Source organism: Heterodontus francisci, chromosome 38, assembly GCF_036365525.1.
Source record: "Heterodontus francisci isolate sHetFra1 chromosome 38, sHetFra1.hap1, whole genome shotgun sequence".
In the NCBI taxonomy this organism is placed as follows: Eukaryota; Metazoa; Chordata; class Chondrichthyes; order Heterodontiformes; family Heterodontidae; genus Heterodontus; species Heterodontus francisci.
Genome location: NC_090408.1, coordinates 21,241,720 through 21,265,658, shown reverse-complemented (window position 1 = coordinate 21,265,658; position 23,939 = coordinate 21,241,720). Strand labels below are relative to the sequence as shown.

Sequence of the window (23,939 nt, the reverse complement as noted above, 5' to 3'; positions counted from 1 at the left end):
AAGACCTAGTGGGTATTAGCCACAGTGCAGTGCCTACCTGCATTGAACACATGACTGGTCCACATACCCAAAGGGGTAGCTGGTTCAGTTGTTTCTACAAAGGAACATTGCAATAGTTAGAGATACAACAACAATAACTGTATATCACTGCCACCTTCCTCATGGTCTGGGGTGTCATTGAATATATGTGTGTGGAGATACAGCTGTCTGCATCCAGCCCCACAACAAAGGCTTCCATTCAGACAAGGTGTAATTGGTCTGTGTTGCAGAACTAAGGATCTTGCATCCAAATGTATGATATCTGCAGTCAACCACATGACTCCTTCATCCTCAGCCCTTTGGCGCAGGCTGCAGCTTTTAAACCTGATACGGACTGAAAAGCTGGCAATTGCAGAATTGAGTCAATGACTGAAAACCTAACTCAGGATCCATTGCACAACCCATGTATGCCAACAGAATTAAAGTACAACCTGTCAGACAAGACAATGCACTACACCAATGAAAGACAATTCCAGTGCTTTGAATGCTCTGGGGAGAGGATTGTGCTTTACAGAATGAGACGGCCCAGGTGTGCTGAATGATTGTGGTTATTCACCAATATAAGCATGTTATTGATGAGCACCGTAACTTTGAACTGAAACTTAATTACGATTGGACCCCAACTGTCCGCAGAAGGTGTCATGGCATCTGACAATCTGATTACCATCCACTTCATTTACAGGATTTTCTGGTGCCAAGGTGAGAAAATCAGGTTCACCCAAAAGTGTAGATTTTCTGAGTCCATGCCCAAGGTGATACATCTGACCCAATTTGAATATTGGAAAATTGTGGGTAGCACACCTAGGATTTTCCATTGCATGTGAATTAACTTGCCATGGAAAAATACCTGGAAGATCTACTTTGTGGACTTATGATACCAGTTTTGTACAGGAAAGGGCAGATAGATGTCATGATAGTTGAATACAATAACTTGCTAGCCTTGACGAACCAGGACTAGGCTCATTAGCTGAACTTGTTGCAGCCATGTTCCCGGTCATGTAACAGACAAGATAAAGGCAAATATCTAAATTGTTTGCTTTACATACATGCCTACTGTGATCTTCTCTGTGGACTCAAGCACTGGTAGTTGAAAAGTAATTTTGTCTCTGTTGTTTCCACATCATGGAGATGCTTGCTGACTTCCTGTCAGACTTCTTCTGAAATGGTGGACATTGCATCGATCCTTGATTTCCTGTGTGTGGATTCGTTGGTGTGTACCTGAACCTAATGTTGCCGCTCTCCATAATCCAACCTCTAGCACAATGATTGATGCCTATTTTGACAATATTGATAATGCTTGAAGAAAAAGAGACAAAATTTAGAATTATTTCACCACAATAATTGGACATGATGAAACATAAGAACATAAATGCCCACTTTTTGTTATCTTGTCATTGCTCTGTTGAACTGTGAACTTAATTCCAAGGTGGCAGTTCATCAAACCCTTTCATGGGACATTTGTTTTTAGAAGGGAGACAATTTCTGCAGAATAATTTCTACAGAATAACTAGCAAATATATCAAATTTCTGCCATTACATTTTTTTAGCAAGTGAACCAAGTAGATTTGGAAATCAAAAGCAAAATGATTGCCACCTTTTTGATTGGAATCATATCAGTTATTTAAAGGCCCAGAATTTACTAAAATGGTGATGGTGTCTGAAAGATGCAGGCCATTGTTAATGTGCCAATCGGCCAGCAACTTTCCGCAAGCAAGAGATGCCCCGTGAATTGCAAATCGCCACAAGGTGTTGACTGGTTTGCGTTGCTCTCTCCCTTAACCACCCCACGACCTTCATGAAGTTGCTATATTTGCACATTAATTGCTCAGTAAACTCGCCACATAAATTTAAGTCTAGCAATTAATAATGTAAGTGCTGTTTTAGCAATGTGAAAATTGTTAATAATGAACCTCTCTTGCATAATTGAACAACTAAAAGTATGGAGTTTCCTTCTTCAAGTATTGAACTGTTGTGGGATATTTAGAAAATGTCAAAGGTTAAAATAAAAACCAGTTAACTTTCTTTTCTCCCTCTTAAACCAATCTTTCTTTCCCTCTCTTTATTTCTCTTTCTGTACTTGATTTGACATTGAATTTACCCACTGGAGTTCACCTTTCTTCTCTTGCCCTGCTTACTTCCATTCATTAAGGAGCTACAGTGGGCTGAATTTTACAGCCCGCCCCCCCCAATGTTGGGGGTCATGGCAGTGGGGAGGAGGGGGTGCTGGAAAATGCCTCTGGCAGAGGCCTAGCACGGGCCTCGACACTGGGAAGACCCGGCCTGTTATAGTCGGCGACAGCGAGGCTTTGTGGCGGCCCCCCCAACCCCCTCCCCGTCGCTTGGCGACGGGAGCCAAATTTGAATATGTAAATTAATTTAAATAAAGGAATAAATTACTTCCTCCCGCCGTCTGTCCCAGTGCGATATTGGTGCCGGTGGCCGGCACTTCCGCACCTTTGGATCCCCGTCTGGAGATCCGAGGCGAAACATTGGTGGGGAGAAGGTAAGTTTCTCTGTGCAGGTTTTGTGGGGGGAGCGGGGTCAAAATAATATCATTTGTGTCGAGGATGGTGGAAAGTGTTAGAGTGTAAAGTTAGCACTTTGGTTAGGGGAGTGGGGGGGGGATGGTCAGGTGGACAGGGGAAGCGTTTGATGGGGGGAGAGGGCAAGTGATTAATTTTATGGTTTTCAGGGTGGTGGGAGAGGGGCAATTTAAATGGATTTAAATGTTTTATTTGAAATTACCTGTAAATAATTAAATTGAATGTTAGGGCTCGGAGCCCTTTAAAAATGTCATCAGCACCTGTGCAAAGGTGGCTGATGCCATTGCCGGGGACAGACCACCCGCTTCCTTCCGCTGGGCGGTTTGCCCCGGCTATTTAAATGAGTCGCTCCGCGATGTGCAGTCTACACGGGCAGACCACTGCTGTTTTCGTCTGCCTCCATATAAATTCCAGCGCACAGTGTTTATTCTATTGCTGTCCTCTCTGCGATGTCATCAGCTCACACTTCCAGCACCTTCATGGGCAAATAACTTTAAAACCTAAGCGCACAAGCAAGTCTAACTAACTCTGACTGTTCCAAGAGATGCCCCATGCGAGCAAATTCTGGGCGAAAATCTTTAGTCTACTCCTGATGGTACAAGGTTGCTTAAAAAAATGCTGAATTCCTGTTTTATTCTGGTTGTTTAATTCAAAATGTTGGATAATTCGAATTATTTAGCTCAGCGATGACTTTGAATGAACAGGAATAGGCTATTTCAAATGATAGAGGTAAGAACAGAAAATACCTGAAAGACTCAATAGTTCAGTCAGTATCTGTGGAGAGAAACAGAATTATACTTCAGATCGATGACCTTTCAACATCAAAAGGAAAATGATAGGAAGTCAGTTTAAACAAGGGTAGCAATCGACAGATCAAGCAGGTTACATGGGCTAAACGTCAAGCTTGGTCAAAACTTGTAAATTTAATTTGAAGAGCTGCAATGTGATCTTTCTGTCCATTCTACAGTCCAAACTCCACTGCACTGGAGTTTCCATTTTGGACTCGGCTCTGGAGCTAAAGGTACCTTGAGCATGGTTTTGCTTCTGGATAATTCAAGGAAGAGGTGTATGGGGGCAAAAGTGTAGTTCATGAGCTATTTTCCCTTTTTATTAAACAGAGTAATTTTGTGGCAAAATTGCTATCATCTTCTATTTGGTTTTAAGTCAGAATGAGCAGTATTAAAGGGAGATAGCAAACCAAGAACAGAGTATTTAAGTTAACTGAGGACTTTGTATTTTTGGTCCTGGAAGTAAAAATCAATCAGATCTGTAGCCATTTCACTTAAATAAGCAGATATTTGGAGATATAAATGCTAAATTGCAGTTGGATTTAAAGGTGAGTCAAATGTGAGTACAACCTTGACAGTCAGCAGTGAATTTGGAAGTAGTTCTCCAATTCTATGTCACCAGTTCATCTTGCTCACCTTCTGATGATAAGGCCTCATCAGCCAGGCTGTCAATTCTAAATTTATTAATCAGGTACATCTGTCAACTGAGCAGATCATTCTATCTGCCCTTCTGTAACCCAGGGGCACCATGTGGAAGCACAATTTTGATAATACTGCCGCTTTCCCCCGAAGATCTGGGCACAATTGCTATGAGGAGGGTCTGTTCCTTCACTGAATTCGCATTCCTTAACAGGAAAAGTTTTCATTAAATGAGCAATGGGTGGTTTTGTGATGTGATGGATAACGTCACATGTTTGTTTTCCCAGGATGATCGTGGCTGACAGTGGGTTGCACACTGAAATTACTGGCTGATCAAGCCATTCCCACATCTATAAATCCCAGGATATAATGAGGTGTATCGGGCTACAGGCAGCCTAATAGAGAAGACCTTTGGCATGTCAAAGACATATTTCAGATGCCAAAATAAACTGACATTCTGCACACTACACAACATTCTCACTTACCGTGGGAGTACAGTAAACATTCTGGAGGAGGTGTTCAATGCTTTTAGACATGAGACTGCAGAATTGTGTGAGCTTTTTTGTGGGTCTGCATAGGTGCAGGGCAATTAAGAGTGAAATGACAGAGCGACATTTTGGTTTCTCAAACTTGTAGTTAGACTTCTAAAACCATTTGTTTCAAAATCTCTTTCAAGTATGAGACCGAAGTATGAAGGACCAAACTATTATCCCTTTTTATATCCTCTGAATTTGTGTCTATTTTTTTGATGGGTTGCTTTCCTTGTTTGAGATTAACTAAAACGCCACCTCGTTCCTGATCTGGTTTCATACATCAAAAAGAACTTTTACATTGTAATCATTGACCTCATTGCAAGCATCTTCAGTCTTTGAGCAGTGGCTGCCTTACTTAGAGTCATAGAGAGAGATACAGCACTGAAACAGGCCCTTCGGCCCACCAAGTCTGTGCTGACCAACAACAACCCATTTATACTAATTCTACATTTTAATCCCATATTCCCTACCACATCCCCACCTTCCCTCAATTCTCCAACCACCTACCTACACTAGGGGCAATTTACAATGGCCAGTTTATCTATCACCCTGCAAGTCTTTGGCTGTGGGAGGAAACCAGATCACCCAGCAGAAACCCACGCAATCACAGGGAGAACTTACAAATTCCGCACAGGCAGTACCCAGAACTGAACCCAGGTCGCTGGGGCTGTGGTGCTAACCACTGCACCACTGTAAGATTTTTAAAAAATTATTTATTGTTATAAGTTGCTGTGATACTGCCCACTTCCTTAAGGAAAGCACTGTTTCTAGTTCCAGTCTATGGATTTGGTTATATGCTGGACTACTCTTCCAAGGCTCTTTTTCTGGTGCAGACCAATAGTTGGTTCTTGACCGACAAGAATCTCTTTGGATGTGCACAGAAGCAAACCTTAAAATAATTCCGCCCAGAAGAATATAGACCAAGGACTAAGCAGTAGTGGTGATCTGCCCAAGGGCGGGTCCTCTGCTCATTTCTCCGCACCTCATCATCCTGTACTTTCCTCTTCACTTGTTCGTAAGAGCCTCCCTTTTTTAACTTTGATGAGAAATAAGCATACGACTTGGAAAAAAGTACGAGGTGCTTTTCTGTTGCCTTCCTCATCTGTGTTTTAAAAGAAACACAAGTCCTCTTCCCGAAGGATCCATTGTCCCTCCAGGTTCCAGCTCTTCCACCATCACCACTGAAAATGTGCTGGTTCTGCAATTGGCCATGGTGCGTAACCCTGAGCCTGGGATCCTTACCTGGGCCTGGGGCAAATCGCAAAAGGGCAGGGACGACCACCCCCTGAGGTCTCAAATGACCTTGCTACCCTACAGGTACAGGGCGTAGGGAGGGACAGTAAATGTGGCCTTACCAGAATCACCCACATGCTGAGAGAAAAATATCACAACCTTTTGTTGAAAAGAGGCTGTACAGACACAGCCCAGAGCTAACTCGCCACCAGCACAAGAGAAGCAACTCCAGGGCTCCTGGTAAAATGTTCTCATGCTTTCCTGTGCACCTTTTAAACATCTCTAATATTAAATCGTAGCCAGAAGTTTAGAAATATTGCTGTTGTGGTGCTATTGTTGCAAAACAGGGAATGCGTGCTGTGTGTTTGGTAGCTGGGAATTATTTGAAGTAAATTTTTACTGAGCAACAATAGGATTCTGAATCATGCACACCTCATTGCTTCTGAATTGAAATGCTGAGGAAGGATTGATTTAGACTCGTGGTGAGCCAGAACACATGTTCCTTAATTTTCTGTACACAAGGTTCCCTGTGTATCTAAGAGCCTGGTAACATGCTGATAGTTCAGCTTTTTTGGCTGGATTTCTCATCAGGTGCTATACAGAACACAATACGCCGTCTTCACTGAAACCTGCATCTGGTGAAGGACAGTTTGGATTGAATCTTGCAGTTTGTTAATTCCAGCTTGGCTTACCTCACTGCTGGCACTTACTATACCATGAAGTTGATCCAATCAATGCTAGATTGCCCCATGTACATTAAGATAGTCTTGTTGTTTGCTTAAGCCAGACAGATTTACTGTTCTGTATTGATCATGTCCTGTATTTTGTATAGGCTGGTAAAGACTGGAGCACCACCTTCAGCTGCCCAGGTTAGCACCCTCCCAGGCTCCCTCAAGAGACGATGACTCAATAGGGAAAGGATCATTGGGATAAGCATCCACAGTCTCCTAATGACTTCTGCTATATCCACCGTTCACCTGTCCTCTTCCTCATCCGTGTCTATATCAAGCATTCCCTTGTAATTTTTGCTGGTATATATTCCCTAGAACTGAAATAACTGACAGCTACTAAGTCCGACAAACACCCTGGTGTAGAACTGATTGCTATAGATGTGGATATATGGCTGAATTTCTCCTCTATCTGTGGACCAGAGGAAGGTGTTTTCTGAAATGTTAACACTTTGTTAACTATTTCATTGTTAGTCATTTCATTTTTGTGCTTTGATAAGGAAAACTTCTACATTGAGCCCATTAGAAGGGAAACTCTGACAATATATCAGTTAAGTGATTTTCCTCAGGTTAGGAACAGGTTTATTGAAAGTTTTAATAAAGGACAAATTGATGTTGTTTACCAGATAAGTGAGATGCTTCATTGAATGTCCACTCACCTCCACCATGTAGATTTGCCTTGAATCATTATATTCCAGCAATCTACTAAACCTATAAATTATTGTTGCTAATTATCAGATAAATGTTTAATACATTTTATATAACAATCATGTCAGTTCACGAGGGAGCATGCTACTTTAATATGGGTGCTAACTTTCTTATATTAAATGGGTAATGCCTCTCCGAAGCAATGTACAAAGAATGCATATGAACACATTAACCATTTTTCTGCGAATATCAGCAAAAATCTTTCTTCAGGCTCTAGTTGGGGGGCATAGTGACAATCATTACTTCAGTGAGGGTAAAGCCAGTGTCAGGAAATGGCACATCCTACATTACCATTAAGTTTTTTCTTGCATGCGTGTGGACATCATTCAAGAGAATCCCACACTCCTTCCTTCTTCTCCTGGCCCAGGTGTTTCTGTTGATCACTGGTGCAATTCGCCTCAGGTCATTTTACCATTGGGTTCGAGGCCCTTTATTTCTGAGAACCTCTTAATCAGGAGGTCAACTCTTTGCCTCATGCAAATGTGCTTTGTGCTGCTTTTCTACACAATACCTGCCATTTTGGACTGCTGCCAGTGGAGCAAATTGCGTGGGGAATATTTAAATAAGTCCCGTGGATCATTAGCATGTAATTCTGCATGCTAAACACGGGATTCACATTTGGGACTCGATTGGACAACACTAATCTGCACTAGGGCAGTTTGCAATTTTTGATGTAAAAACAGAGGTTTTGAAATTAAAAGAAATATTTGTCTGGAAGTACGCAATAGTACCAAGTAAGGCAAAACTTGTGTGAATCTTAAGAATGCAAAATAAGATTAATAAAATTAAATTGGTAAAACAACAATTGGGTTAAGTAGCAGCATTTTTAACTTTGCTTCATTAAATTCTTTTAAGTGTCGAAATGTGTGGGAGTTTCTCCTTGCCTTCCAGTCATACCCCTTTAGCTATGAGGCCTACCTCCTTTATTTGCTATAAGTTGTCCTGGCTGGATTTTGACCCTGCGTGATCCAGCTTCCTTTTATGTGCATTTTTCTCACCCCATCTCTCTACTGTTAGAAAAAAGCTCTTGTATATTTTATTGTGATATTGATAAAACACACTATTTTTAAAAGAACAATTTCAACACTAATTGGCATAATTAAGAAAGTGGTATTTTTCCTTGCTGGCCCATTTTGATTGCAGTAAATAAATTGCATACTCTTGTGCATTAATCACTTGTGAATTCCCATTCACTCGGGAGCGGGTTGGTTGAATGTCAACAGTGATCATCTAGATGTTACCTCAGTGGTTGCTTTGATAAATATCTGGTAACACAGACAGAAGATATTCTGCCTGAAACCAATTTTACTGCTTGTGACACCACTGTCAGTTATGAAAAGGTTAAAATAAAGTACAATAGACTTTTGTTTATGAAAGCTTACAGTTGATTTAATTATAAAAAAGGTGATTTTTATTTTGGCTGAAGTCATTTTGAATCTATATCTTTTAAAAAGGTATTGTTTATGAGTTCATTTTATTTTCTCTTGGTAATGTGTCAATTTATGAAAATGTAGCTTTTTAAATAGTATGTTAAAAATTCCACTGATTAAAAATTCAGTGTAACCCTTGCCAATTAGGCTCTTACAACAGACAAACAGCAGAGGGCAGTAAAGTCACATGTTTGAATGGTTTTCGCTGCATCTGTTGGCCCACATGTGCTAGATTTAGAATCTGTCAAAAACTCAATCTTCTCATTTAGTGACTACTTTGCCCCTTTTGACCTATCAAAAAATTAAGAACTTGTAAAATATTACAACGATAAAGAAGTTGCAATGAAAAAGTTCTGCAAAATCAAATGGTGTTATTTAATTTCATTCAAGACAAATGTTTAACTTTTGACAGCTTGAGGTATCTTAAAAGTACATGAAGAATTAATCTTCAGTTTTAGACAACAAATAACATTTCAAGCATCATATCCTCTGGTGGTATTTCTACATACTGTTTGATTATTTATTTTTACTTTTTGTATTTATTTCTTTTATTTCTCTTCTCTGGCTAAGAAGCAACTGCAGTTGAGGGGGGGGGGGGGGGGGGGGGGTGGTGGAGGTGGGGATGAACTAGTGGACAAATACTTTCCAGCAACTTGCATTATACCCTTTCTCCTGTAATTTATTTCCACACTGTCTCATACTGCTGTTGCCAACTTTCTGCCAGGAGACAGTGTTATCAGAATTGTGGGTTCCTCAATCCAAAAAGAGCCACTGAGCTTTGTGGATCAGCTGGTACCAAGTGATTCCAGATCAGTGAAGAAGTATTGCTGAAACAGGGCATATTTGTTTTATCCTTGCCAGTTAGGGCTTTCCAGTACAGATTAAGTGAAGAGCTGCTCACAGTCACCATGTACACTGGTATGCAAGAATGAATTGATGTCTCACATTAAGGTACATGAAACTTTGGGAGTTGAGACCAAATTCATAGGCATGAAACATCTAATCCTTCCACACCACCTAATCCAAAATAGGTCTAGTTTAATTCTGTTTGGGATGATGCAAACATTTGTGTGGAGACATGCACTTCCAATGTATCAGACACTTTTGTAGGTTGATTGAGTTGCTGACAGCTTGGCTCAGTGTTAGAACTCTTGCTTCTAAGTCAGAAGATCGTAGGTTTAAACCCCACTCCTAGACTTATGCACCGAACTAGGCTAATGCTTCAGTTCAGTACTGATACTGTTTTTGAATTGGGATGACTGCCTGCTGCAGTGGGTATTGAAGATCCATGGAGCTTTTTGAAGAGGAGCAGGGTGTCCTGCTGTCTAACGATCATCCATCCACCAACACATTCATTCATCGTTCATCTCACTGCTAATCGTGGGAACTTGCTGGATGTAGTTTGGCTTCTGCGTTTGCCTAGAAAACACGCAGTGACAAATTTCAAAAGTGACTCAACAACCTTGAATCACTTTCGGACATTTTAAAGATGTGAAAAATGCTATATCAATGCAAGTTCTTCCTTTTATTTTTCTTGCAATATAGTTTTTCTTGTAATATACTGCTTATGATATTGTTGCTATAATGGAAACTTGGCTTAAGGAGGGGCAAGAATGGCAACTCAACATCCCTGGATATAGAGTTTTCAGGTGGGATAGTGAGGAAGATAAAAATGGAGGGGGTGAAGCATTATTAGTTAAGGAATTAATAACAGCTTTGAGGAGCGATGATATGCTAAATGAATCATCAAATGAGGCCATATGGGTGGAGCTCAGAAATAAAAAAGGGGCAGCCACACTACTAAGATTGTACTATAGACCCCCAAATAGTGAGAGGGAGATAGAAGAGCAAATATGTAGGCAAATTTATGAGTGCAAAAATAATCGGGCAATAATAGTTGGGGATTTCAACTACCCCAATATCAACTGGGATACAGTGTGAAGGGCACAGGGGGAATAAAATTATTGAACTGCGTTCAAGAGAACATTTTAGCCAGCACGTAACAGGCCCAACAAAAGGGGGTGCAATTCTAGATTTAGTCTTCAGTAATGAAGCTGGGCGAGTGGAGGAAGTAACAGTGGGTGACCATTTTGGAGATAGTGACCATAATACAGTAAGTTTTAGCATAATCATGAAAAAGGACAAAGATAAAATAGGAGTGAAAGTTGTAAATTGGGGGAAGGCAAATTTTAAGAAGCTGTGAGGTGATCTGACGAAAGTGGACTGGATACAGCTACTTGAAGGAAAATCAGTGGCAAACTAGTGGGAGGCATTCAAAAGCAAGATACTACAGGCACAGTGTAGGCATGTCCCCACAAAGATTAAGGGTAGTACGGCCAAATCTAGAACCCCCTGGCTATCTAGAAGCTTACAGGGTAAGTTAAAGCAGAAAAAGAAAGCTTATGACGATCACAAATATCTTAATACTTTAGAAAGCCTAGAGGAGTATAGAAAATGCAGGGGTGAAGTAAAAAAGGAAATTAGAAAAGCAAAGAGAGGACATGAAAAATTATTGGCAGGTAAAAGCAAGAAAAACCCAAAGATGTTTTATCAGTACATTAAGAGCAAGAGGATAACTAAGGAAAGGGTAGGGTCTATCAGAGATGTACAAGGGAACTTATGTGTGGATATAGAAGATGTGGGCAGGGTACTTAATGAGTTTTTTTGTCTCTGTCTTCACAAAGGAGAGGGATGATGCAGACACTGTAGTTAAAGAGGAGGAGTGTGAAATATTAGATATGATCAGCATAATGGGAGAGGAAGTACTAGAGGGTCTGACATCCTTGAAAGTGGATAAATTGCCAGGGCTGGATGAATTGCATCCCAGGTTGTTAAAGGAAGCCAGAGAGGAAATAACGGATGTGCTGAGGATCATCTTCAAATCCTCACTAGATACAGTAGAGGTACCAGATGATTGGAGGTCTGTGGACATTGTAACATTGTTTAAAAAGGGTGCGAGGGAGAGGCCAAATAATTATAGGCTGGGCAGTCTGACCTCGGTGGTGGGTAAATTGTTAGAAGCAATTCTGAGGGACAGGATAAACTGCCACTTAGAAAGGCATGGATTAATCAGGGATAGTCAGCATGGATTTGGTAAGGGAAGGTCATGCCTTACTAACTTAATTGGGTTTTTTGAGAACGTAACAAGAAGAATTGATGTGGGTAGTGTAGTGGATGTGGTCTACATGGACTTTAGTAAGGGATTTGACAAGGTCCCGCATAGCAGACTGGTCAGTAAAATGAAAGCCCATGGGATAAAGGGGAATGTGGCAGGTTGGATCCAGAATTGGCTCAGTGACAGGAAACAAAGGGTAGTAGTTGATGGATGTTTTATTGAAAGGAAAGCGGTTTCCAGTGGCGTTCCACAGGGCTCAGTGTTGGGTTCCTTCCTGTTTGTGGTATATATTAATGATTTGGACTTAAATGTGGGAGGTATGATTGGGAAATTTGCTGATGACACAAAAATTGTCCGTGTAGTTGATAGTGAAGAGGATAGCTGTAGATTCCAGAATGATATCAATGGTTTGGTTGAGTGGGTGGAAAAGTGGCAAATGGAATTCAATCCAGGTAAGTGTGAGGTAATGCATTTGGGGAGGGCAAATAAAGTGAGGGAATACACAATAAATTGGAGGATATTGAGAGGGGTAGAAGAAGTGAGACCTTGGAGTGCATGTCCACAGGTCCCTGAAGGTGACAGGACAGGTATACAGAGTGGTGAAGAAGGCATGTGGAATGCTTTCCTTTATTGGCCGAGGTATAGAATTCAAAATTCAGGGATATAATGCTGGAACTGTATAAATCACTGGTTAGGCCACAGCTGGAGTATTGCGTACCATTCTGGTCACCACATGACTGGACGTGCACCTGAAGTGCTGTAACCTGCAAGGCTCTGGAGAGAGTACGGAGGAGATTTACAAGAATGTTGCCAGGGCTCATAAGTTGCAGCTATGAGGAAAGATTGGATCGGCTAGGGTTGTTTTCCTTAGAACAGAGGAGGCTGGGGGATGACTTAATAGAGGTGTACAAAATTATGAGGGGCCTAGATAGAGTAGACAGGAAGAACTTGTTTCCCCTAGCAGAGAGACCAATTACTAGGGGGCACAGATTTAAGGTGATTGGTAGAAGGATTAGAGGGGACATGAGGAAAAACTTTTTCACCCAGAGGGTGGTGAATGTCTGAAATTCACTGCCAGGAACGGTGGTGGAGGCAAAAACCCTTAATTCTTTTGAAAGGTACCTGGACGTGCACCTGAAGTGATGTAACCTGCAAGGCTACAGACCAGGTGCTGGAAGGTGGGATTAGATTGGGTGGCTAGTTTTTTTCAGCCAGCATGGACGTGATGGGCTGAATGGCCTCCTTCAGTGCTGTAATTTTTCTACGGTTCTATGGTTCTATAGTGGGCATGTGGAGGTAACGGGATTTGCTTGCTATAAGCAGTGGATAGTAGTCGAAGTATCAAAAACTGTCTAAACTTGAGACATTTACTTACTGTTCTTAAATCTGGCCTAGGTTCCCTGCTTTGCCTGCCCAAGAGTTTAAAGGATGCAGCAGCTCTTAAGTTGCTCACTGTAAGACTGGAACAGACTGACCACAACCTCACATCCAATTTAGTTCCTATCAGAGACCTCTGAGCATCAAAGAGACCCAGTGTTGATCATTGGCACTGTGTCCTTCTCACAAGCCTCAGTCAGAATGACAATTAAACCCAGATACAAACACCATCACTGCAGTACTGTGGCCCTCAGCTCCTCGGGTGAGTAGTTAACAGTACTTAATTGCACTTTGAATCGCCGAAAATACCTTGTGCTGTTAGCGGTGTCTTTGTAGTTGATGTCATTGGAAATGGCAAATGGTTAATGCCAGTTGCCCAATGTAGGCAGCTGCCTGTGATCATCAGGGATGGAATAAGTAGTGGGGACTGTAGTTACAACAACTACACCGAACATATTATCTCCTTTAAAACGCATATCATTAATGCTGAGACTAATTGTAATAATTTGGCGATGTATTAAACAGGAGTATTTTGGTACATGTGCAAAACACAAGCATTTGCTCTCTTTGCCTTTGAGATTTGCTGCTATACAGATTCTGTACTCAGAGATGAGACTGATAGCTGCAGTATGGGCTCTACCCAGCAGTATCTTGTTTACACTGACTGGCTCTGATTTGAACTCTCCCAGCCAGGAAAGAGAACTGAGCATTCCTGTTTATACATGTGGGTAAGACGCTGCTCACAGCCATTGAATTTAAGTCATTTGAAAGTATGGGCAGGAGTGTTTGCAATCTCAAAGCAGTTTTAACTAAGTTTAAAAGGTGCATATGAAGTCTAAGCTATCTTCTGAATACTTGTTAAATCAGGGTTGACATGGCATTGGAATTACATTTGATGTGGTGTCAAACCCCTCCAGGATTTTTTGTACTTCTTCCCTCTGGAGTCAGATTAGAACCAAACTCCGGGGTTATTGTTGCAAAGCAGTGTAAAGTTACAGTGTAAATGCACACTTAAAATATCATTGAAGGCTTGGTCAAGTAATTGAGTAGAGCAGAACTGGTTAGGAGGAAGGGAGGCTTTATATCTTCCCCTCCACTTACAGAATCCGAATGTGGTTTCTTGTTCACGAATAAAGTTATATATTATAAATTGCTTCTATTCAATTTGATTTGATATTTATGGTATAACATCATATTTATGGAAATGAATCTTAAACCAAAGAGCTGACACATGTTGTCTGGTTTTATGACCAGTGCAATTCCTATCTCTTTCTCTCTTTCAGTGGCTGCCATTTACCTTTCTGTGTAACTATACCCACAAAAGTTTAAAGCAACAACAAAATATTTGCAAAATAAGTAAATGAAACAAACAAGACTTGACAAAGCCCTTTACTTTTTTCCAAATGTTTCTGCCTGCTTTCAGTTGGATTCGGCTCTCATGAAGACACATTCGTTAATCCCATGTACCATCTTGTCCGTAGTTCTAAATTGTGTCACTCAGCACTCCCTTGCCATTCCCACTGTTCCCATGGCATATCTATTACTGCTTAGTCTCATTAGCAATGTTGTGGATCATTGTTGGTTGGTCTTTTGGCCTTTTCAATAAATTCACAAAATACCTCTCACCTACACCCCTTGCAGCCTCTGAGTTTAATGATTTCAGACTGTAATCTCTGCCCCCATTTTGTTTCCTCTTCTTTCCATGTTTCGGTCTTACCCTTGTGTTTCTCTTGTTTTTGCTTTTGGATGGTAACTGTTCATCATTTCTGTCATTCACACCTGCTCTAGGTACATCTTTTGTTTATTTTCTTGCCTCATTACCACTCCCTTTGTCCCTGCATTAGTAACTCTTTTGTCATTTAATCTCTCCTGTCTTCCACCCTATCACAGACCTTGCCTTTTGTTCTTTTTTCCACCCTACCCCATTACACCTGCTAAAAACATACTACATTTCTAACCTCTCCCAGTTCTGATGAAAGGTCCTTGACCTGAAACGTTAACTCTGTTTATGTCTCCACAGATGTTGCCAGACCTGCTGAGTATTTCCAGCATTTTCTGTCTTTATTTCAGATTTCCAACAATCGCAGTATTTTGCTCTTGAAATTCTGCAGGCACTGATTATGAACAACCTCAGTGCAAAGCTCATAAAATATGGTGAAGACACGCCATCCAAGATCATACAGCACATTTGTCAGGTGACACAGAAGGCCGACACTCCTGAAACATCATAGATGATGTGTAGCATTGTTATAGAACTGGAAAAAGGAACGCTGATTGGCCTGCTTATCCATGCAATAATATATTCATGGAGATAATTGATTTTGAAGGTTATAAGCAACAAAACAGTCAGGACAAGACAACGAACTCCATAATATCTATATGTCTGGCAGCATCTATGCAGAGAGAAGCAGAGTTAACTTTTCAGGTCTGTGACCTTTCATCAGAACTGAAAGGTTAACTCTGCTTCTCTCTACACAGATGCTGCTGAGTATTTCCAGCATTTTCTGTTTTTATTTCAGATTTCCTGCATCTGCAGTATTTTGCTTTTATTCCATAATGTCGATATTGCTGTGAAAGAGCCTCTTAAGTACTTCAACAATGCTGAGCAACTTCATTGAGAACTTCTACAATCATATAGGAATTGAGTTCAGGTAAATGAGGAGTGAAGAACAAGTCAAATGTTTTGGTTGCCTAGTCTTTTCAATGTGTTGCTTGAACGTATAACACAGGAAGGTTGTCTGACACACTCTAGCTTTTCCAGTGATATATACTTTTAATAGAATCATAGACATATTCCAAAGCCTAATTGTCTAATTCCATGAACTCAATAGAATGCTTGAACCGGAAATACATGCTGAGAAACAAAATAAATATTTCTACACATTTCACTAAAATCAGATTCAAACTAAAAGTAACACAAAGCAACTTAATCATTGTTAGTGCCAAGGCTCTATCATTACCGCAGAGAATACATGAAAACTTAACAAGTACATTGGAGGAACATTAATCGAGTTACAGAATAGAAAAGTGAAGATTGGAACAAGATTTGAACAACATAAACATTGATATTTTCCATTGCTATACATGCAAACAACAACTGGTCATTGTTAGACACAAAAGTTGGCTAATGTGTCTGTGTGCTCATGCATAAGAGAGAGAGAAAAAAAACAACAGCTCAAGAAAGAGCAACTAGAAAATCAGCAGGAGCCAGGAGAATGGAGAGTAGGAGGTCCAAATGACAGGTGAGAAAAAAACTAAAGGTATATGGAAGGACTAGAGTGAGGATCCGGCAGATCAAAAAAACAGAGTATGGAATGGTGAGGCACTCACATGAATAACAGTAAGAAGCTTGGTCAGTCCATTACTAACAGTATCGCCTGCTGCAGAATCCAGAACAAGGACTGCACAATTTCTATAGCGCACCAACTACTGTAATTTGGGAAGGGTGCAAGGAGAAGGAGAACTATGAGCAAATAGCTTACAGTGACACCTGATAGCCATAAACCACGGCTGGGAATGTCCCACTGTGTGGTAAGAGGGCTCGCTGCATAGCTAGATGTGATTATTATGTGACTGTGAGTTATCGAAGGGTAATTAATGGGGCATAAAAATACTGAGTCACCTCAGGTTATTAACCAAACTGTAGCTGGAAAAATAATCCATTTGTTTTTAGGAGAGACAGCCTTTCAGTGTCATAGAAACAAATCAAAAATCCTAAAGGGGACTGAACTATTCTTGAGCAGAATTTGTTCTTATCCGACATCCCCTCAAGTGGATAGGCTATATTTTGCTCTAACAATCGATGTTGGTGCAGTAATGACAGTAGATGCATCATTTTGCACTAAATATTGCGATAACTAGGTGCAGTTAAGGTCAAACCTATATTGTCATATAAAAACATGTGGGAGGCTAATTTATATCAGAATCCATCCTTTGGTTAAAGGTCATGCATGTACAATTGGCCATAGAAATTACAAATACATGGAGCTAATATTAGAGCTAATCATTTAATCAGCCATGGGAATAAAAAAAGTAAGCAGTCAAACTCAGGTTTCCATAACAACCAAAATATATCTCTATTTACAAAGATGAAAGCAAGTGAAACTAGACATATGTGAATAAGATTTACAGACTGTTGTACCTGTATGGTCCACGCTGCACGACATATGCTGGCAAATGACTGACAGCAGTGTACTGTTAAAATACTCACGTTTGACAATTTATTCCATTTAGCTGTTAAGAAGTAATACAACAGATGGAGGTTATTACTTCTTTAAAAATCTCGATTTGATTACTTTCTTAAATTAAACAGTAAGCTACTTACTGTTCATGTTTCAATAGAAGGCATTTTATGCTGGAACATTTCTAGGTTGGCCCTCATTGACAAATCTGACACTTAAATAATGTTATTATATAGCTTACCTGTAAAAAAGTAAATACAGCTAACCCTATTTCCCATGAGTACTTCACTTCTATTATTTCCCTCCCCAATAGACCTGGGCTTTTCATTCTCCTCTTCATGTCACCAAGCTACTGGCCCAGGAATACTGCTCACTAAAGTCTAATGGTCTCCACTTCTGAATCTGCTTGTCTCAGTAGTTACAGAAAATATTGATTTTACTTGTGGCTCACTTCTATCAACTGCCTTTTCATTACTGCTGATACATATTTTTCAAATTCTTTGTATTTTCTTTGCATTCTCTGCAAAATCGCTTTGGTCACTTTTGCAAGTATTGCACCCTCGATTTTCACCACTAATGTTTCCAAGTTGCATCTCTGATTTTGCACCATCGAAACCTGCATGATGGTGTGAGCTATGCATAGGATGTTATATTTTCTTTCCTTGTACTTTTCTCTCACTCATTTTATTTGAACCTTTCCTTGTTTTTTTTAAGCCATTTGTAGATAACCAAGGGTTTGCGAAGCACAATGGTTATAAGAAGGGGACATAATGTAGTGACGTGATTAGGACAAGCCTAGAGATACAGAAAGCTCAGCTGTTTACTGTTACTACCGTTAATCCTCTGGAGACTTGGTGCCAACATTTCCATTGATGCTATATTAGCGCTGCTTTTATAGTTTTATTGTATATTGATAGAGACACATAACAAAGTATTTAACTTGTGACTGGCAGCATAGACCAAGTAGCAACGTTGATGGTTTTGATCTGATTTTGCCATGCTGGTAACATTATCATCCTGCCATCACTTGCCAATTGCACAGCTCCACTGCTTTCAATGAAAATTGAGTTCTTTCAAAACTGGCAACCTTCTAGATTAAAAATATGGTGTTATTATTGGCAGCATTTATTTTCAAAATTACAGTTTATTTGTATAAAGTTAGGGGGACCTAGGTGGGTTTTCTTGGCACAGTGGATTAGTGAAACAAAGTTGCATGGAGCTGTAGACTCAGGATCAGAGCTGAGGAACCTGAGTTCCCAGTGTCCACTGAAACTGTCTGGGGAACCCAACAGGGAAGAGGAAAAAGGGACAACAGCTGAAGGACAAGGAGAAATCAAAAGGTAAGTCAATTTCTGCCACTTATCCACATCCCTTACCTAGTGACTGAATGCAAAGCAGCATCTGAGTGGATTGGACAATTGACTGCTTCAAACAATCCCACACCCTCAACGCTCACTCATTCACCGAGTGTACAATGTGAGCACAAGTGGGGTGTGTGCGTGGGACACTTGAAAGAAATATAATATTATAGATATGGTGCAGTAAGTTAAAGGCTGAATAACAGCAAGGAAGTAATTCTGCAATATTCACAATTTTATACCTTATTATATGTGACACATAGTAACATCATGCAGTGTGACTGTGCGATCTTTATTTCAAGAAATGTTTTCTTGGTCAACATTCTAATTACCACCACTCAGAGGCACAAATATTCAACCTTTTTAACATCTTGTAAACCAAAGTACTAAACATGCTAAATATTGTTTACAGTACGAATGCTTACGATAAGACCTGCCAGGCTGCAAAAATGGCCGAGGGACATGTTAAAAAGCCATCTGCTTAATACATTCAATCAAACATTCACATTCTTAAACTTACTGGCTTCAAGGACTTCGAACAGGAATAAGATGTAGATCCAGTAAAACCTTCCATCTTCAAACCACATACTGTTTCAGTGTCAAAACTGTCTGAATTGTGGTTAAAAAAAACCCCAAAACATTCAGTATAATTATAGAAAAAAGGGAACTTTTGGCAGATACATAAAGAACAAGACTTTGGATATAATTTGTTTTCAAATATTCTAGATTTAGGGAAAGCACAGAATCAGTTCTTTAATATTTCAAACATGTTTTGGTGTTACAACCTTCAGAGAGACTGAGTGGAACTTGCCAGTGTTAACCTGCCCCAATCACACACCAAATGCACTTTGGCTAATAAACCTAGCGCTTTGAGAAATTACAAGAGCTTAGTCTATCAGGTCAATGTTATTACAGTGCTGCATATAGTCATTGCTCCTCGCAAAAGAAACATGCTCTTAGGTAAGAAAGATTTGCAAACTAAATACAGTTATTTTCACCTTGAATGGGAGATCCTAATAATTGTTTGCCTCACAACTAGCCAATTACTCCAAATTTTCACTTTAGAAAATGGGTATTTAAATAAAAATAAAAATATATGTGATACACTACTAAATCCCTGATTTTTTTAAATATTATTATGTTCTTAAATAAGTGCTTATGTTATGTTAGATGCTGATCAACAAAGGAGCAGTCTTCACTTGTAACCTCTCCCTGCTCCAGTCTGGAACATGACACATGTCAGCCAATGATAAATGGTTCCGTAGTGTGTGTAATTTCAGGCGCAATGCCCTTGAGATGTTCAAACCCTCGCTCACAAATGCTACTGTGGGACTAAAGCTAAGAAGCTATTTTTTCGTGTTTTGATAAGAAATAAAAAAAGATAAAATAAATAAAAAGTTATGTTTTCCTCACATGGCACTAAAAAGCCAATGTCCATCTTTTATGGAAATTTGACTTCACCCCACTTCCTATGTTGCTCCTTAATCGAATGCTACAATCAAGTGAAGCATTAAATAACCACTGATAGTAAATGTTTAAAGATGTTACTTAACAGTTTAATGAATGTGAATTTTAATTGATACTTTGAATACTGATATTGTTCAGCTTTCAAATATCCACCTGTAATTTAAGTTACCGATTAATAAACAAGGTTCATCTTCAACAGGGAAGTGCCAGATGGGTATTTATTTGAATGTTCTAAATAGATATGTTGGCATATCAAAGATTACATAAGATAAAAATTCTGTGTTACAGTGACATTGCCTTTTGCCGATCTGGTTAATAAACAATAGTTATCTTCTAGAGCATGAAATAGGTCCAAACTGCTCCTTTAGTGGGCTATGTAACTAGTGTTAAATCAAAGAATGCAGTGTGACATTACACAGCTTAAATAATGCAGGCATTTCCTTTTTAAAGGGAATATGGAAACTGTAGATTAGTAATAGTGATAGGCTGCTGTATGACAGCTCAATGGAGCCTATGCTGTCTCCATTGCATTGTTTCTCATTTGCAGCTATTTGCATGCCAATTATTTTAAAACAAATATTGGGTTCCAGTTTTTTCCTTGACAAATAGTCTGCAGGGTTTTAATTGGATCTAACCAGTTGCAAGAGCTATGAGGGTTAGAACGGAGACAGATGATGCCTTCAGAAGAAGCTGCAGGGTGCTGCGGTGCAGATTTACCAATTACTGCATTATCCGTAATGCACTCTAAATTTGCTAAACACAGCACCAAAATACAAGCCACAGGCAAACAGGAAAGCAATATCCTACTGAGCGTTAAAAAGAGATTTCATCGTGGGCGGATTCACTTTCTGCTTATCTACTTGTTCTATTAATTACCATTCTTTGACTGATGATTTTATCCTGGTTATGAAAATGTAGGCATTGTATTTAAACCGGAATAAAAGTACTACGCACGTCTGCAGCTAAAGAAACATCAGCATTCAGGCTATTCCTAATCACGCTCCAAGACCAATTGTTACATTTGTGCTCCTTTGCAATTAACACAATGGGCCCACTTTTCCTATACCTTTGCAAAACTACCGTTTCCATAGGCACATACTGTTTTTGTGTCAGGAGCAGGTACAGCCAGAACATTAGTATGCACCAACAACACCCTTTCAAGCTTGTGCACCTATAGCTAAACAAGAAGATATGGAGGAATCATGTGGCTAACAATCTGACTGAATTTGTATTATTGACGGCACTAGATTTCAAATATGTTTTCAGTTTGCTTGCACTTTTGACAAGGGCACTGACAGAACCACAGGATTGTGATCTACTCTGACTTCCATGTGTTATAAGCATAACAGAAAAATTTCCTCCCATCACTGTTTTTTCTTGTGAACATTTCTACGATTTTCCTAGAAAGGGAGATGGAGTGGAAATCCTCCTGCTAAGTTTATAACCTCACTAATCTATAAAGACTGATCTCGCTCTCCGAGCAGTGAGTGACATTCATGGGAGAGCAGAACAGGAAATGAGGCTTAAGTCCTGTCGTCCATGAAAATTAAAATAAAAGATCATGCACCTGCGATTTCCTGTAAATTGTTTCCAACTGAGATCTCAGGTGTGTGGAATAAACCTAAAGTGACCACAGCAAATCATCCCCAACATGATGTTTATGAACAACAACTTGCTTTCAATAAGCACCTTTAATGTAGGAAAACATCCCAAGGCATTTCACAGAAGCATAATAAGTCAGAAATTGACACTGAGACATTTAGAGGGTTGGCTAAAAGCTTTATCAAAGCAGTAGGTATAATATAGAATTAAAAACAATGTCATGAAATTGTTCTTGACATAGAGTCTGGATCATTTGGGAGCATAGATCGGACAGTCAAGGCATCGAGTCAGACATCCGATTTGTGGAGCTACCTTTTTTTAGCCAATGATATTAGGAATGCTGTGAATTGGCATGCTGACCCCTTGCACTCAATTCTCTGATGTGTGTTCCTGTGAACCAAGACTCTGCAATGGACGCAAAGGTTTCAAGGCTCAAGAGCACATTAGTCTAGTACACATTCCAGTTGCTTTTTTAAAAAAATATTTATTAGGGGAAACAAGCTTTAGGGGAAAAAGGATCTATGTCCAACCAAACACTGGATGCAACTATTTTCTCATGGGAATCCTATGCTCAGGTTGCCCTGTACAGAACATTGTAGTGGCAAAGAGGCTGGGGATGTGATAGAGCAGGAAAATATTGATAAAGCAAAATCAAGTAATAATATTTAAGTGAAATTTGGACAAATATGCATTTGACAGTGGAGTTAATGGGCCTTTAGTGCAGCTCAACGTCACAACCTACAGAAACAACTGAAAAATGCTGTCAATCAACTAACCAATATCTGCAGGACAGCTGTAAAAACAAATTGGATCTCTTTTAAAAATGGTTGTGGTTATGATCCATCATTTATTGTTTTTTTTCTGATGAGAGTTCACCTCGTGATTTCTTTGGGGGGGAGGGGGGTGGTTTGTGCGTTAGTTGTGCAATATTGAAAAGAAAAGGTAACAGATTTTCTTCTCTAGAATGTCAACAGGTATTCCCATGATTTATTTAGAGAGCATGATCAAAACTAAATAACTAATAATAGTCTGATCTCTGGGAAACAACTTTATTAGTTTTATCTTGCACATTTTGAAGAAAAAAGAAAAAATCCATATTCTAATAGGTTAGCTTAGGGGCCTGCTCACGTAGGGAATTTGTGAGGCAAATCTATTTTTTTTTTTTGCAACTGCTAGGCCTTTGTAATATTTGTATATTATTTGTAATATTCAGGGTGTGAATGGAAACGCTATCTATGATTGGTGGAATTAGTGCTATGTGTGAATAAACAGACCTCGTTATTGTCTAATGGTTTACTTTTGGGTCAATAATGTTATGTGATTGATCTAATCGGTAACAGATTGAACTGGTCACAGATCTCAAAATTACATGCACGGCCTAAACAGAATGATGAAAACATGTTCTGTTTTTAAAACAAATAGATCAGTGTAAGGGAGTAATAAAACAAATATTGGACACTGCCCTGGGGCATTGCAGTTACCCCACAGGTTATAGAAGTGACCTTGTCTATTATAATGTCCTCAGCCTTCAGGTTCAAATATAGAAATTTTACAAAATCATCCCTGCAAACATCAGGCTAATAGTTACCAATGTACTCCTTAACTATAGTCCATAATTGCACATTTAACATATTCAAGTTGATTGCAGAATGTATTCCTACTAGTCAAAGAATATTAATATTGACAAAAGCAAAAGATATTAATACTGCCAGTTTTAATCAAAGGGAATCTGTATTGTAAAAATGCAAACCAGAATGAATCACTTTGCACTTTTGCTGTAGTTTTTTTTAGTTTTTTTGTATGGTACTACATTGTTTCTGAGTTATTTGCAGGATCGCAGTATTGTAATTATACCAAAACATTGTGATGCAAAACCTGTGATAATTATCTTGCAAATCATGTAATCTGTCACATTAACAGAACAGGAGCTAAGAAAATCAGAGCCAGTTTATATGACCAGAACAGAAAAGGTGAAACTTTTCAGGAAAATCACATAATTACTGATAGTCTGTGACATGCGAAGTATTATGCATTATCCTGATGCATTATTTTCTGATGCATTTTGAAATTATGACCTCCTTTCCATAGTTCATGACTCTTTGGCTGTTATAGAAATAGAGGAAACAATTATTGAGATATTTGAAGTAAAATCAGTTTTACTCTTTTTATTTCTCTCCTCTTGCATTAGTTCATGTTAT

The 23,939-nt window shown here is 39.4% G+C and overlaps 1 long non-coding RNA gene across 1 annotated transcript; it reads right to left on the bottom strand.

Annotated features, from left to right (window-relative positions):
* Positions 1-1,255: 1,255 nt before the first annotated feature.
* On the bottom strand, positions 1,256-16,509 carry LOC137352637 (uncharacterized). Its single transcript, XR_010969745.1, has 3 exons — positions 16,464-16,509; positions 3,329-3,356; positions 1,256-1,335 (listed from the first exon to the last, which is right to left on the bottom strand). It is a non-coding gene; the product is annotated as an uncharacterized lncRNA (long non-coding RNA).
* Between the last annotated feature and the right edge of the window lie 7,430 nt (positions 16,510-23,939).